Here is a 14,253-nt window from a genome sequence, read left to right as displayed (position 1 = left end):
CCGTGACGTTAATACGTTTCTACGCATTCGTAGTCAGATTTTTCACTATAATTCATAAAAACGACTGTAAACCTTAAAATATTTTGTCATATTCAGATTCTTTGTAAAATTTCCGATATGTTTGACCTGTTTAACATAAAGTTTTCATTAGAAAAACTTGTTTAAAATGCGTATTTGTGGCGTGACGTTACAACGCGCTAGAATTCGACCCCCTCTACCGCGCAACCAACACCTTGAAAAATTTGCTCGGATTTTTATTTTAAACTGAAAATTTCTCCCACCATTGAAATGTATTGGTTTGTTCTTCAATGCAGTGAAATGAAACATATGGATTTCGGATTCGGTTTTGGATTTTCACATTTCGTGATGTTACAACGCCCGTTCAGTTTCAAACAGGGTTCTGCTCGCGTTGTAACGTCACGAAAATGCGCATCATTTTTGAATCAGAATAATCAGCCTTAATTGTTGCCCGAATTTGTGAATATATTATTGCATTATTTGCACTGCTCCAAGAGCAACTTTATTCTATTAAAAATCCGTTTTGTCATAAATGGCTCGGAGCGCCAAGTTATTGCTATCAGTAGTATGAAAACTCCTTCATGAAGGTTAATGATACCCATCTTCGGCCTAGAACCACCCATATTCATCTAACTTTGTCCCAAATACTAAACCGTTGATATTCATTACTTCGCACCGCCAGATATTTAGATTTTGCAGCATAAAACTAATCATGCCGTCCAATGTCATTGATTCAATTAAAAACGCTTTAACCCCTTCGGGACGAGTTTTTTCACCAACCTCGCCGCTGTAGAACGCGTCAGCGAAGTGCAAATGACCCAACCGTCCCGAAAGGGTTAAGATGTGCGAGCAGTTATTGAACGAAAGACATACTTGAGGATCTGCATACCATTTAGGGGCATGAATTTCTGTGATTCCAGAGACAAATAGACCTAATTCTAACAAAAACAAACCATCCTATATATGTCAGAGTTATAATTACTTAGAGAGTTAGTGTCTTTGGCAAAGTTGATAAATCAAAAACTTACAGCTGATATACTATTGGATGTGAGATTCTGACACACTGGGCGACGCTAATTAAAAGTCTACAATAGTTTACAAATTGAAGAAATGCTCAGTCTGAACACTCAATCAAAATTCATGAGAATCTATCTGTTCTGCATGTCATCTGACATAAGCCTACCAAGTTATAATCCTCCCCGTGTACACTTCACTAATGACAGTACCTCTGTTAAATACGATCTGTCCATGAAACAAGCTATTCATGGAATACCAGATCAACTTCGATGTATATCTATTCCTCGCATTTTTAACGAAAAGTACCAAAATGTCAATTCCTGTAAGAGATTCTTCACTGATGGGTCTCGCATAAATGGATCCACTGGTTTCGGTGTCTTCAATGAAAATTTCACCGCCTTCCGCAAACTTCAGGAACCTTGTTCGGTTTATGTTGCTGAGCTGGCAGCAATCAATTTCGCTTTGGGGATGATTTCAAACATGCCCGTAGACCATTTCTTCATCTTCTCGGATAGCCTTAGTTCGATTGAGGCACTCCGGTCGATGAAACCTGTGAAACATCCATCTTACTTTCTTAAAAAAATAAGGGAGCAGATGGGTGCACTGGTCGAAAGATCATACAAGATTACCTTTGTATGGGTCCCCTCACATTGCTCAATTTATGGCAATGAGAAGGCGGACTCTCTCGCAAAGGTGGGCGCACAGGAAGGTGAGATCTATGATAGAAGAATTTCACATGATGAACTTTTCCATTTTGTTCGCCAGAGTTCTCTTCAAAGTTGGCAAAATGATTGGCGAGATGGCCAGCTGGGACGGTGGTTACATTCCATTATTCCTAATGTTTCTTTGCGAGTGTGGTGGTATGGTCTGGATGTAAGTCGCAATTTCATTCGCGTGATGTCTAGACTTATGTCCAACCATTACTCGCTAGACGCGCATTTACACAGGATTAACCTCGCGTTGAGCAATGTTTGTACTAAGTGCGGTTCCGGTTATGATGACATCGACCACGTAGTTTGGCAATGCCCGGATAATGACGCCTCCAGAGCGCTACTTTTGGATACCCTTGAGGCCCGAGGTAGACAACCCTTTGTTCTTGTGAGAGATGTGTTGGGGACCCGCGATGTCACATACATGGGATGTATTTTCGACTTTCTTCGCTCTGCTGGTATAAAAGTTTAATTTGCTTGTGTTTTCTTCTCCAGTTTTTTTTTCTCTGTTTTGTCCTCTTTGTGTTACCACGCTGCTCCTGGCCATCCGGAAGACCAAGTCCCACAACAAGTTGGTACCAACACCACAAGGCACCGAATACGCCAGCAAGATGCGATTCACCCCCGGATGAGCAGCAGTGAAACCTTTGGCCCAATCCTTACCCTGTCCATCCCTCAAAATGTGACCTTCTAACCTCGAGCTGCCACGAGTACCCTGGCTTCCACCCATTACTAACAGATATCATTAAAAAGTTATTACTCTGTATAATGTATACTATTAAGTACAAAGAAAGATCCTCGGCTCCGTAAAGCGTTATACGCGATTGAGCCCCAAATAAACGAACTAGATAAAAAAAATAGTTTACAAACGATTAGAATTTCTCAAAAAGTTTTCAACAAATTTTGACTAATTGAGAAACTATTTTTTGGCAAAATTTTTGGGCACTTTAAAAAATGTTACAACATGTTGAATATAAATACAAATATAAAGTGCATGATTTTTCAAAATTTCAACTACCACTAGTCAGTTAGGAACTTGAACCAAACGGTGTTTAAACTGAAAATTCTTGACAAGATAAACAACTTTTTCAAAGACATCAACTTTCTAAAAGTCTGTCCTAAGATATATGGGTTTCAATTTCGTAGGTGTTACGTCTGTTTGTCGGTGATTCTTGTTATATCAAAAATAGATGTAACACTGACGTAATATCCATTCCATATATTTCAAGATCTTAAATATTTAGACAGTTGGTGTCCTCGACAAAATTGTTTGGCTGGTCAAGAACTTTCAATTGATGGGCCGTATGATTTCAAATCCGTCCACTAAGTAGGAGGCCTAGAGGGCATACACATTTTTAGTTTTTTAGTATTTTTCAGGATCGTGATTAATTGAAAAGATGGTTGCTTCATTAAAATTGTTTGGTAGATCAAGGACTTTCAGTTTAATTGCCGTATGGTATTAATTTCTGCCACACAGTGGTGACAGTTGCAAATCTTCAAAAGCATGCCATTTTTATTAATTACCCAAAACACATTCAACAAGTCGTAACTTTTTATAAAATATATCAAAAGTTCTCAAATTTTGACTGATAGTTCCTGATCTTGTTATCTGTAATTTCTACAAATTTAGACTTGATTGATTAGCTCTACACAAATATGGAGCGCTTAAGGCAGAATCATATTTTTGACTGTTGTTCTATTAACTCTTATTTATATCTTAGGAATAAGTGAATCAAATAAAATTAAATTTTAAAAGTTAAGAATTATATATTGATCTTTGATTACTATTTGATTTGAATACAATGTGTCCAAAGTGAAAAAAGTTGCAGCTTGTAGAATACTTTTCAAGAAATTCTAGTCCTTTTACTGCTTTTGCAAAATGGAAACTAACGTCTTCTGGTGGCAATATCTCGCATCTATTGCTAAATCAACTGCAAGTCCTTTACTTACCAAACAACTTTGCCGAAGAAATCGTATTTCTATGTAATAGAGATCCTGAGATGTATGAAATTTAAAATTTGTAAGTTCTCTAGCGCCACCTGTTGGTGGAACTTTAAATCCAACTATCCATCAACTGTAAGTCTTTGACCAACTTAATAACTTCGTAATTTCGTCAGTGTTTCGTCTGTTGGCTACTGATATCACAGAAATTTTCGGTTTGAGTGGTATTTGATTACGATTATAAAATTTTACAATATCACAGTACAATATCATCGTAGATTTTGGCCAAACAGCATCTCCCCCGTCCTTTAAAAGTCTACGTAGTTTATGAACGGGCAATGGTACGCTATTTATAAACGATATCTTGAAAAAGAGCTCATACACAACGAGAACGAAACTGTTTTGAATATAAAACTACGTGTTGCGACGCCGCAACCTTTTTTGAACCAGTCTAAATTATGAACCCGTCTAGCCACAACATAGCTACAGGGCAGTGCATACGGCGGTTGCTATGATAAATTTTTCTAAGTCTTTGACGTTTCGTGGCCTTGTTGTTTACGATTCGGACTTAGGAAAATTTTCGTCAGGTTTCCTTAGGCAGTATGATCAAATTCAAAATGTGAGTTCGCTCGTGCAGAGAAGTGCGGTAATTTAAGACTTACTGCTAAGATTCCACTAAGAGCTTCTGCAGTAATTCCCTAGGCCTTCCTTCCGGAATTATCAGCGATTCACAACTAACTGAGGCGTCCCATCCACAATCATCCCTGGCACCATTCCGGTACCGCCGCCCGTCAGGACAGAGGATCGACGATACACGCTGACAAGAAGGAGTTTTAAATCAACTTGGATGTGCACTTGTGCAGCAGACGGCTCAACGGAAGTTTCGGCAAAGGCCTCCGACAACAGCATCATCATCGAAGGGAAACACGACGAGGAGCAGGACTATCATGGATACATCTCCGGATACTTCATTTGGCGTTACACCATTCCACCGGGACACGATTCCAACTACATCAAATGGTCGATTTCGTCCGACAGCATCTTGACGATTCCAGTTTCGAAGAGGGCGACGACGGATAACGCCACAAGTCGATTCCGATCTTTCAGGAATTTCAACCACTGAAAAGAATCGGTACCGATTACGAGAAGAAGGAGAGCATTGCTAACAAACCTTAGTGGAGTGGTGGTCTGAAACCACGACTGTTTCAACAATCTGTATGGTCCCTTGGTTCACCCAGTATTTGTTAATTATTAGCTGAATAAATTATATCTGTTAGTATTTGAATTCCTTTCGGAATTCTATCAGCATTTTCTTTCGCTGTTTCTCTAGATTTTTTTTTCCTGGATTCCTCCAGGAGTTCCTTCTGATGTATCTAAGGGAGCTCCTCTTTAGGATTTTTTCAGGAATGCCCTCTGAGTATCTTACAAGAATTTCTTCTAATATCTCTAAAACGGTTCCAACTATAATTCTTCAGGGAGTTCTTTCCAGGAGTCCTTCAGAAGTTCCCAAAGGTTGCGAGATTCCTTTAGGAGTTCCTTCCGAGATTTCTTTAAGAATTTCTTCTGAGAACTAGCCAGGAATTCTTCATAAGACTCTTCCTTGAAATCCTTCCATTGTTTTTCCTTAAATTTATTCCAGGATTCCTACAGGAATTCCTCAAGGAGATTCTTCCAGGGGTTTTTTTTCCTGAGGTGCTTAAAGTGGTTCCAACTGGAATTCTTCCAGGAGTTTTTTTTTTCTCAGAGATGCTTGAAGAGGTTTCATCTAGAATTCTTCCAGTAGTGCTTTCTGGGATTTCTCAAACAACTCTTCGCAGGGTTCCCACTGGGATCTGCCTAGGAATTCCTCTAAGAGTTTCTGGATTCTTCCAGGTATTCTTTCCGATATTTCCCCAGGAATTTGTGCTGACATTCTTACAGGAATTCCCTCTGAGATTCCTCCAGGAGTTCATTTCGAGATTCATCTAGAAATTACTACAGGGATTTATATTGGCGTATTTTCTGAGATTATTTTAGTTCCTTTTGGAATGTCTTCAGCAGTTTTTTTGAGATTCCCACAAGGAATTCCGAGAGAAATGTTTTCCTTAAAAGAATTATTGGAGGAAACCCAGAAGGGTCTTCAAGAAGAATCCCTTAAGAAATTGTATAAAGAATTTTTCGAGGAACTCCTGTAAGAATTTTATAAGGAATTTATGGAAAAAAAATCATACGGATCTCCTACAGTAATTTCGTAAGAATTAATATTAAATTGTTCATGAAGGATTTCGTAACTCTACGGTGGCTCCCTGAAGGTATTGCTAGAAGAATTGTACACAGTGTTCTCAAAGGAATCTTGGGTGAAGCTCTTGTAGAAATCCTGAAGGAATTCTGAGAGGAATGCTTGTAGTAAGGCTGACACCTTGGCTGACACAAATTTTGATTTTCTCTTATGTCAACCCCCACCCCTCCCCTCGGAAAATTTTAGTCGGAATTCAACATTTTGAGGGGGGACACGAATAAATTATTCTATAAATTTTGAAATATTGAGGTGAAACTAAAGACACCAAGAAAATTGCTTAACAAATCTGATGAGTTTATCGATTTTGCCTAATTGTTTGAGTATTTTATCATCAAATTCATATATTATTTATTATCCCCTCCCCTTGACGAGTGAACGAGCATTGGGACAAAAGAAGAAAATGAGATTTGTTACGGCCTAATATAGAAAAAAAAACTTCTGCAAAAATTGCGAAAAGAACTTCTGGAGAAATCCCGGATGAAATGACTAAAGGGTTTCCAGAAAACAAAACTCCTGGATTCTTGGAGAAATCCCACTACAGACAACTTCAGAAATCCTAGAAGAAATTCCTTGAGGATACCCAGAAGGAACACCTATAGGAATCCAGGAACTAATTACTGGAAGTATTCCGAAAAGAGCTTCTGGAGAACTACTGAAGGAGGAGCTGGGGAAGATAATACATTTCTGGAGAAATTGCGAAAGAAATTCTTGAAGAACTCCAAAAGAAATTCAACAGATATCATTTATTCAGCTTCAAATTAACAAGTACTGTGTGTACAGAGGTTCCTGACCGTGCAAATTGTTGAAACAGTCGAAATTTTAGACCACCATTCTACTAAGATTTGTTGGCAATGTTTTCCTTCTACTCGTGATCGATTCTCTTCAGCAATTGACCTGTCTAAACGATGAGAATCGACTTGTGGCCTTCCGCATCCGCCATCGTCCTCTTCGCAACCGAAATCGCCAATTTTAAGTGGTTGGAATCGTGTCGCGGTGGAAGGGTGCAGCAAGCGCCATATGAAGTGCTGGGAGATGTAGCCATGATAGCTTCTCGTCGTGTTTCCTTTTGACGGTGATACTGTTGTCGGAGGCCTTCACCGAAATTTCCGTTGAGCTAAACTGCTGCACATCCAAGTTGATTTAGAACTTGTCCTTATCGACGTGAATCGTTGATCCGCTGGTCTGACGAAAAGCGATGGTGCCAGGGACAATTATAGATGGGACGCCTCAGTAGGTGTTGATTTGCCGATAATTCCAGAAGGATTTCCTGGGGGAACCGCTGCAGAAGCTCTTGATGGAGTCTTAGCACATCACTCAGCACGTGCAAACTCTCATTTTGAATTTAGTCGCACTGCTGCCTAAGGAAACCTGACGAAAATTTTCCTAAGTCCGAATCGTAAACAACAAGGCCACGAAACGTCAAAGACTTAGAAAAATTTATCATAGCAACCGCCGTATGCACTGCCCTACAGCATGACAGTTCTCGTGCTGTAGTAGTGGTAGGTGAAATGAGAGTCGATGACTGAGGTAGAAGGTAAAAAAAAATAATAGTTTCGCCATAGCATGAAATTTGAGTCGATAGTTTGATAATTTGTTGAATTTATTGCACAAAGCAATTTGTGGTTGGAGGTGCGTTAAAACCTTAAACAACAGTGTGGTGAAATTAGTCGGTAGCATCCGTAAGTAAACATTTGTAGCTAAAAAGTATGGAATCGATTGGAAAAATATTGTAAATACCTACCTGTATACTTCCTCAGGTGTGCAAATAACGGTACCTGGTGACACCTGAAACAAGGAGAAATAACCAGAACTTACCGTGCAACGGTTACTATTGTAAGTAGACTCTTGACAAGAGAAATTATGTAAGACAAGTTCAGAATTCGAAACCGTTTGTGATTCCACTTTAGCATCCGCGCAAAACCCACCAGTTTAGGGTGACAACACCTAACTTGAACCAACCGTATGTGAAGAGCAGAAAAGAAGTCGTGGCAGCGGAAACCACTTAATTGTAAGTTGTTAGTAATTAAGTTTTGTGTTGTTAATTGTGCTAATTGATATTTTTGTTAATAAATTTCACACTACGTTTGTTCAATTCAGAAGCCGTCCAAGCCAGAAAGATTTGGTCTTTTCCACAGAACTTTTTTTCGTGACGTTACAACGCAAACTTCAACCAGGTGAAACTCAGGCTTCCGTGAACCGATTTTCTTTTTTTTAGTCTCATTTGAAAGATCTTTTCGAGTACAAAGAGCATACAAAATTTCATATTTGTAACGTTTTCCGTGTTTGAATAAAATTTAAAAATGTTGATTTTTCGTGACGTTACAACGCAATAAAAACCCGTACTATGATCAGCCATATTATAAAGTTGTAAAGTCTTCCGATTAAAAATCTTTTTATGCTAAAAAATCTACATACATTTATCTACAAATGATGGAAGACTTTTGAAAAATCAGTGTGTTGGTGTTTAAAATACGACAGTTTGGATGAAAAGTGTGCCTAAATGACTTAAAATCACGATTTTAATGTTAATCTTAATCGTCGTTCAATGTATATATATTGTCATACTAATATCATGTCGAATACATTTTTGGATGGCAAAAGTAATGTAGAATGTGATAAAAATGTCAAATATGCCATAACTCAACTTTGAAAAATTGGTATTGGCGATACGGGGCCCGTAGAATGTGTCCTTAATATGTAGAAAAATTTCTAAAGGAACGTCCTACAATAACTTCTGAAAGAGTACATGATAAAAAGGGATATCTTTAGGAAGCCCCCAAAGGAGTATCGGCAAAAATTTCTGAAGAATTAATCCCAGATATAATGTCTTGAGGAATCTTCCTTCTTTTTCTTACCCTGTCGGGGAAATTCAGCCACTGCGTCCAATAAGTTGAACTATTGTGGCATGTCCCGTTTTGATATTCGCATCTAGCCAGCTTATTACCATGTGTCAAGTAAACAGCTTCTGCCACGACGCGTCGTCTTCCAGTCAAGTGCAATGGAATTTATAAACTCCAAGACCTTCCCAGGTTCTGCAGACCAGATCTCACTGGTTTGCAAGCAACCACTATTAAGAAATCTTTGCCTGCCACGACGATATCACTCTGAATCTGGAAATATTTATCAAGTGATACCTGCTCGGGCAGTGTCCAGTTACTGGGCCAGTGTATGCACATAGAGTTCTCTTGTTGAGCTCTAAGAGCTTTTTGGTTTTGTAAGCATTTGGTGTGTATTTTTTAACCTTCCTTTTGCATCACGTTGGCAGGAGCTCGCTGACGTTGTTAGCAGAGCTTGAAAGAAAAGAACTTGCTTCTTCGAGTAGTAACAGTGGAATGAATTTTTTTTTATTGTTCTATTTTTACAGGTTGCTGCGATTCTATATTTTACATTTGAATTTTAACCGATTGCTTCGATTGAGCTGTTTCGGTATCTCAACACTCCTCCTCGAAACGCTCAGGAAGTACACCAGCCGTGGATCGATGCTTCATCAACTTGATTTTATTCAACGGCTTGGTGAGCATGTCCGCAACCATATGCTCAGAAGGGCAATAGATTACGGTCAGCACACCTTGTTGAACGAGGTCCTTGGTGAACTGGAACTTGGTATCAACGTGTTCCAGCCGTTCCGACTCCAGTTGCCGGATCGCACTCTGATTATCCTCGTAGAGCAGGATTTTACTCGCCGGTTCACCTACGTCTGCCATAAGCTTCCGGATCCAAAGCAGTTCTTGACCAACTTCAGCTGCTGCAATGAATTCCGCCTCGGTTGAGGACAAGGCGACGCAGGTCTGCTTTCTCGCTGCCCAACTTATCGTACCACCGCCAAAAGTGATGAGGAAACCGCTGTTGGATTTTCTGTCCCGGTGATTTCCAGCCCAATCCGCGTCCACGAAAGCCTTCAGGTCAGCATTGTTGCCACCCAACTTGAGCTGGAAATGCTTCGTCGCCAGGAGGTAACGCATCGTGCGCTTCGCTTCAGTCAAATCATTTGTATTCGGCTCGCTCACTTTCCGGCCAAGTAATGACACGCTGATCGCTACATCTGGCCTCGTATTGACGGCTATGTAGAGCAAACCACCAACCAAGCTAGAGTACGATACATTGTTTGGTAGCTTACTGATCTCCTCCTCCTTTGCTTGTAGGTAGCCGGGATCCATCGGGATGAGTGATGGCTTCGCCATGTCAAGGCCGAATCGCGACCCCAGTCGCTGGATGTAGCATCGCTGGTTCAACGAAAAGTTTCCATCGTCCACACGTCCGTGCTCGTCCAGCTTACGTTTGAACAGCCATTTCGATCCGACTGCCTTTCGTCCTTCCGGGAGGGCTCCAACGGTCCAGGTCGAGTTCTGACGGTGTGGCATCATCTCCTCATCCATGGCTGCCTTCCACGAATCGCTCTCGGGTCCATTTACTGCCTCATCGAAAGTTGTTGGTTCTGCAACGAGCGCCATGTTGCTCATTTCGCGGTACCGCTGTGGGGCGACACCCTTATTTGGCCGCTCGATTCTTCGGACAATAGTTTCGTTCAGGTCTTCGTGAACGAATTCATCGCAGGAGTCGAAATCGGTATCGGTTGCAGCCGACAATCCGTCCTCTTCATCGTCTGGATCGCTTGCTGGTTCCTCGGTCGGTGCTTGATTCGATGCCGCAATAGGGGACAACGGATTTAGGATGTCCGCGTATGACTCCTCCTCCAGATTTGGAACGTCGGTACCGGCTTGGACCAACTCCTCCTCAACAAATTTGACGTCTCGGCTGATGACCAACTTGTTAGTGGCCAAATCGATGAACCGGTATGCCTTATGGTTGTTGGAATACCCGACGAACGTCATTTCCTTCGCCTTGTCCTGTAGCTTGCTTCGCTTTTCCTTTGGCACGTGGACGAAAGCTTTGCACCTTCAGATGCGACACGTTCGGTTTGCGTCCCCACCAGAGCTCATACGGTGTCGTCTCCACCACACGAGAGGGAAGGTGATTCTGGAGATACACGGCCGTACTGGTTGCCTCGGCCCAATATCTTGACGGCATCCTGGCATCCATCAGCATGCACCGACACATTTCGATGACGTATCGGTTTCGTCGTTCCGCTACTCCATTCTGCTGTGGCGAATATCCAGCAGTGAATTCGGGGTGGATGCCATGCTTGCGGTAGAACTCCATCAGGGCTTCGCTCGAGTACTCCCCTCCCCTGTCTGACCGGATGCGCTTGGGATATTTTCCGAACTGGGTGCGAACGTAGTTACAGAATTCCTCAATACGGTCGGCGACCTCGGATTTTTTCTTCAAAAAATAAATCGTACAGTAGCGACTGTGGTCGTCAACAAATGAAACAAAATAACGAAATCCACTCACCGAGGGGGTCTCCAGGGGTCCATACACGTCCGAGTGGATGAGGTCCAACGGCGCGCTGGTTTTCTTCTCGGTGGTCTTGGGGAAGGGAGTTCGAGCCTGCTTTCCTCTGACACAGCATTCACAGCCTTCTCGTATTCCGCAATCAGCCACCGTCATTCCGTTGACCAGCTTTTTCTTCAGCAGTACGTCCAATGCATCTGGATCGCGATACCCAAACCGCCGGTGCCACGTGTGTTGGCAATCTCGCTTGTGAGATGCAGCCACTTGCGAGGCGAACGCTTGCACCGGTTTGTCGAGTCGATACAGCCCTTTGCGTTTCGTTGCTATGGCGATCTCGTTGCCATTGACGACGATTTTGCATTTTTCACCGTCAAACTTCACCTCCGCCTTCCGGTTGGTCATAGTAAGGACTGACAAAAGGCTGGCTGACAGCTTCGGCACAAACATCACGTGGTGCAATCGAATTTTGTTCGTCCTTCCAGAACCGTCCATGCATTGAATCACGCCGGTCCCAGTACCAGCTATAGCCACTACGCGGCCGTCGGCCAACTCTACCTCACCTGTCGCCGGTTCCAGCTCGTCGAAAAATTCCCTGTTGGACGTCATGTGCGAACTTGCACCGGTATCGATGATCCAGTCGTTCACCGTGGCCCCGCTCCCGATGGTCAGAGCATACATACCGCCGTCCCGGGCAACCTTCGCGTTTTGCCTCTTGCCGCCTCTCGTCTCTTTCTGCTGCTTGCAGTCACGTTGCTTGTGGCCAGGTTGCTTGCACAAATGGCACACAATTGATTTACGACCAGCAGCTTTCAGTGCCGATCCGCCGGTCGAATTTCGGTTTTGCTTGCTTACCTCGTCCAGCAGCTTCTCCCGGATGAGGTTCAACGTCAGGGCATCGTCCGCACGCGTTTCCAGAGCGGTTGTCAACGCGTCAAACGATTTGGGTAGCCCTCGCAGGATAAAGGCCACCATGGTGTCTTCTCCTAGGTCCTTTCCTGCGCTGCACAACTTGGTGTACAGTTCCTCCATTTTCGTGAGATAGTCGTCCATATCCTCACCTTCCGTATACCGGGTCTCGCACATCCGCTGCAGAAAGAAACCCTGGTGGGCAGCGCTGCCTTCTGGTGATGCTTGGCCAACGCCGCCCAAGCTTCCTTCGCCGTCGTCGTCGCTCGAATCACACCGAACTGGTTCTCTTCCAGCAGCAGCAAAATCGTGGCACGTGCTTTTTCATCACCTTCTTCCCATTTCGCTGATGCAGCCACTTCCGCTTGACTTCTGCCTGCCGCCGGGGGGTCGTTCTTGACGTAGGTCCACAGACTTTCCCGGATCAGGAGCGCTTCAGTCCGGAGCTTCCAGGCTTCGAAATTTGAATTGTTCAGCTTCGTGGAGTTCTTTAGATCCATCCTATCGCAGGAGAAGCTCCAAGCTTCGCACTTCCAGAAACTTCTTGATGAAAAACGGCACGGTGCTAAAGGCTCATAACCTGTTAGCAGAGCTTGAAATAAAAGAACTTGCTTCTTCGAGTAGTAACAGTGGAATAAAATTTTTTTTTTATTGTTCTATTTTTACAGGTTGCTGCGATTCTATATTTTACATTTGAATTTCAACCGATTGCTTCGATTGAGCTGTTTCGGTATCTCAACAGACGTAGTGTACGATTTTGGTTAAAATATACCTAATTCCAAAGGAGGGATTAACTAAAATAAATCGACTCCAAAAATCCCCTTAAAAAATCGAACAACAACGTAAAACTTATACAATTTTAAAAACAGAGTTAATCTATCCTCGGAAAAAAAAATGTAGGTTTCTACCAGACCTACGAGTATTCCATACACACTTAGAAAAAATCATGTAAATTCCCGTCACTCTAGATGCACACATTCAAGCAACACATATGTCGTAAATTTTAACGCCCAAGTGACGTAATTTTCTGTCACATTTAACTGAATATTAAGTCATATGAAACGTAATGATGCACGATTCCCAAATTGTTTACGTCCCATTGAACTCAATTTTACAAGAATGACGTATAATTAAGTCAGAAGACCTATAAATTTACGTCATTAAATTGTTTACGTTCTGTGCAATAAATCTACGTCACGAGTAATTTTGATTTTTTCGTAGTGTGTACAGAAGTTTTTTGTAAAACGTGAAACAAAAACTTGAAATTGATAATTTGATTCCTAGGGGGTACAAGATATGCTTTTCTAGGAAATCAGAGAGATTATTTATTATACATTTTCGGCTTTCGTTGACGGAAAAATCTTGAGTACATATTTGACGAGAAAGGCACTACCAACACTAGGTGGATTTTTCTGAGTTTTCAATTTATTTTCATTTGGTTTACATATGGTATTTGTAAAGCTGAAACCCATTTTCCTACACGAAAAAAAAATCAGGAGAAACCTTGATCCTTCTTTGAATTGCCTATAAACGTCGATTTTGAAAGTGATATTCCGTTATTTAACCCTCTAATACCCAAATTTTTAATTTTGATCTAAATATCATTTTTCGTCATCTAAAATTGATTTGAACATGTTTTGGAAGATGATTCTTTTTAATTCTCGATTTCGTGAATTTCAGTTTTTGATTTTTCTAATTTTTATTTTTGAACATCCCCACACTTTTATATTTTCCTGGAAGCCAATTTGGGGAACGGACTTTTTTAGATGAAAACATTTTGAGATTTTATGATTATTGTTGAAATATTATTATTTAAAATTTTTTTTCACAGAAAATTTTATTTTCCGTGTAATTTTAAGAAAAATAATTTTAGAGTGTGTTCGATTCCCTTAAACTATTAAACAAGGATAGAATGATTTGGGAAAAATTTAAAATATGTTAATTGTAGCGATGCAAAACAAAATAAACAATGACTTCTAAAAGGTGACTAAAACATCAATTTTTCAATGATTTTTAAAAAATGTAAATACG

General features: G+C 41.3%; 2 long non-coding RNA genes across 2 annotated transcripts; both read left to right on the top strand.

The window, feature by feature from the left end:
* Window positions 1-4,169: 4,169 nt before the first annotated feature.
* On the top strand, window positions 4,170-4,994 carry LOC134285103 (uncharacterized). The gene is made up of 2 exons (XR_009996146.1): window positions 4,170-4,305; window positions 4,378-4,994. It is a non-coding gene; the product is annotated as an uncharacterized LOC134285103 (long non-coding RNA).
* Window positions 4,995-7,436: 2,442 nt separating this feature from the next.
* On the top strand, window positions 7,437-8,042 carry LOC134285102 (uncharacterized). Its single transcript, XR_009996145.1, has 2 exons — window positions 7,437-7,797; window positions 7,872-8,042. It is a non-coding gene; the product is annotated as an uncharacterized LOC134285102 (long non-coding RNA).
* Window positions 8,043-14,253: the final 6,211 nt, after the last annotated feature.

The sequence above is a fragment of the Aedes albopictus genome, chromosome 1 (assembly GCF_035046485.1).
Source record: "Aedes albopictus strain Foshan chromosome 1, AalbF5, whole genome shotgun sequence".
Taxonomy (NCBI): Eukaryota; Metazoa; Arthropoda; class Insecta; order Diptera; family Culicidae; genus Aedes; species Aedes albopictus.
The sequence above is the reverse complement of the archived record's forward strand: the minus strand, read 5'-3'. Positions and strand labels throughout refer to the sequence as shown.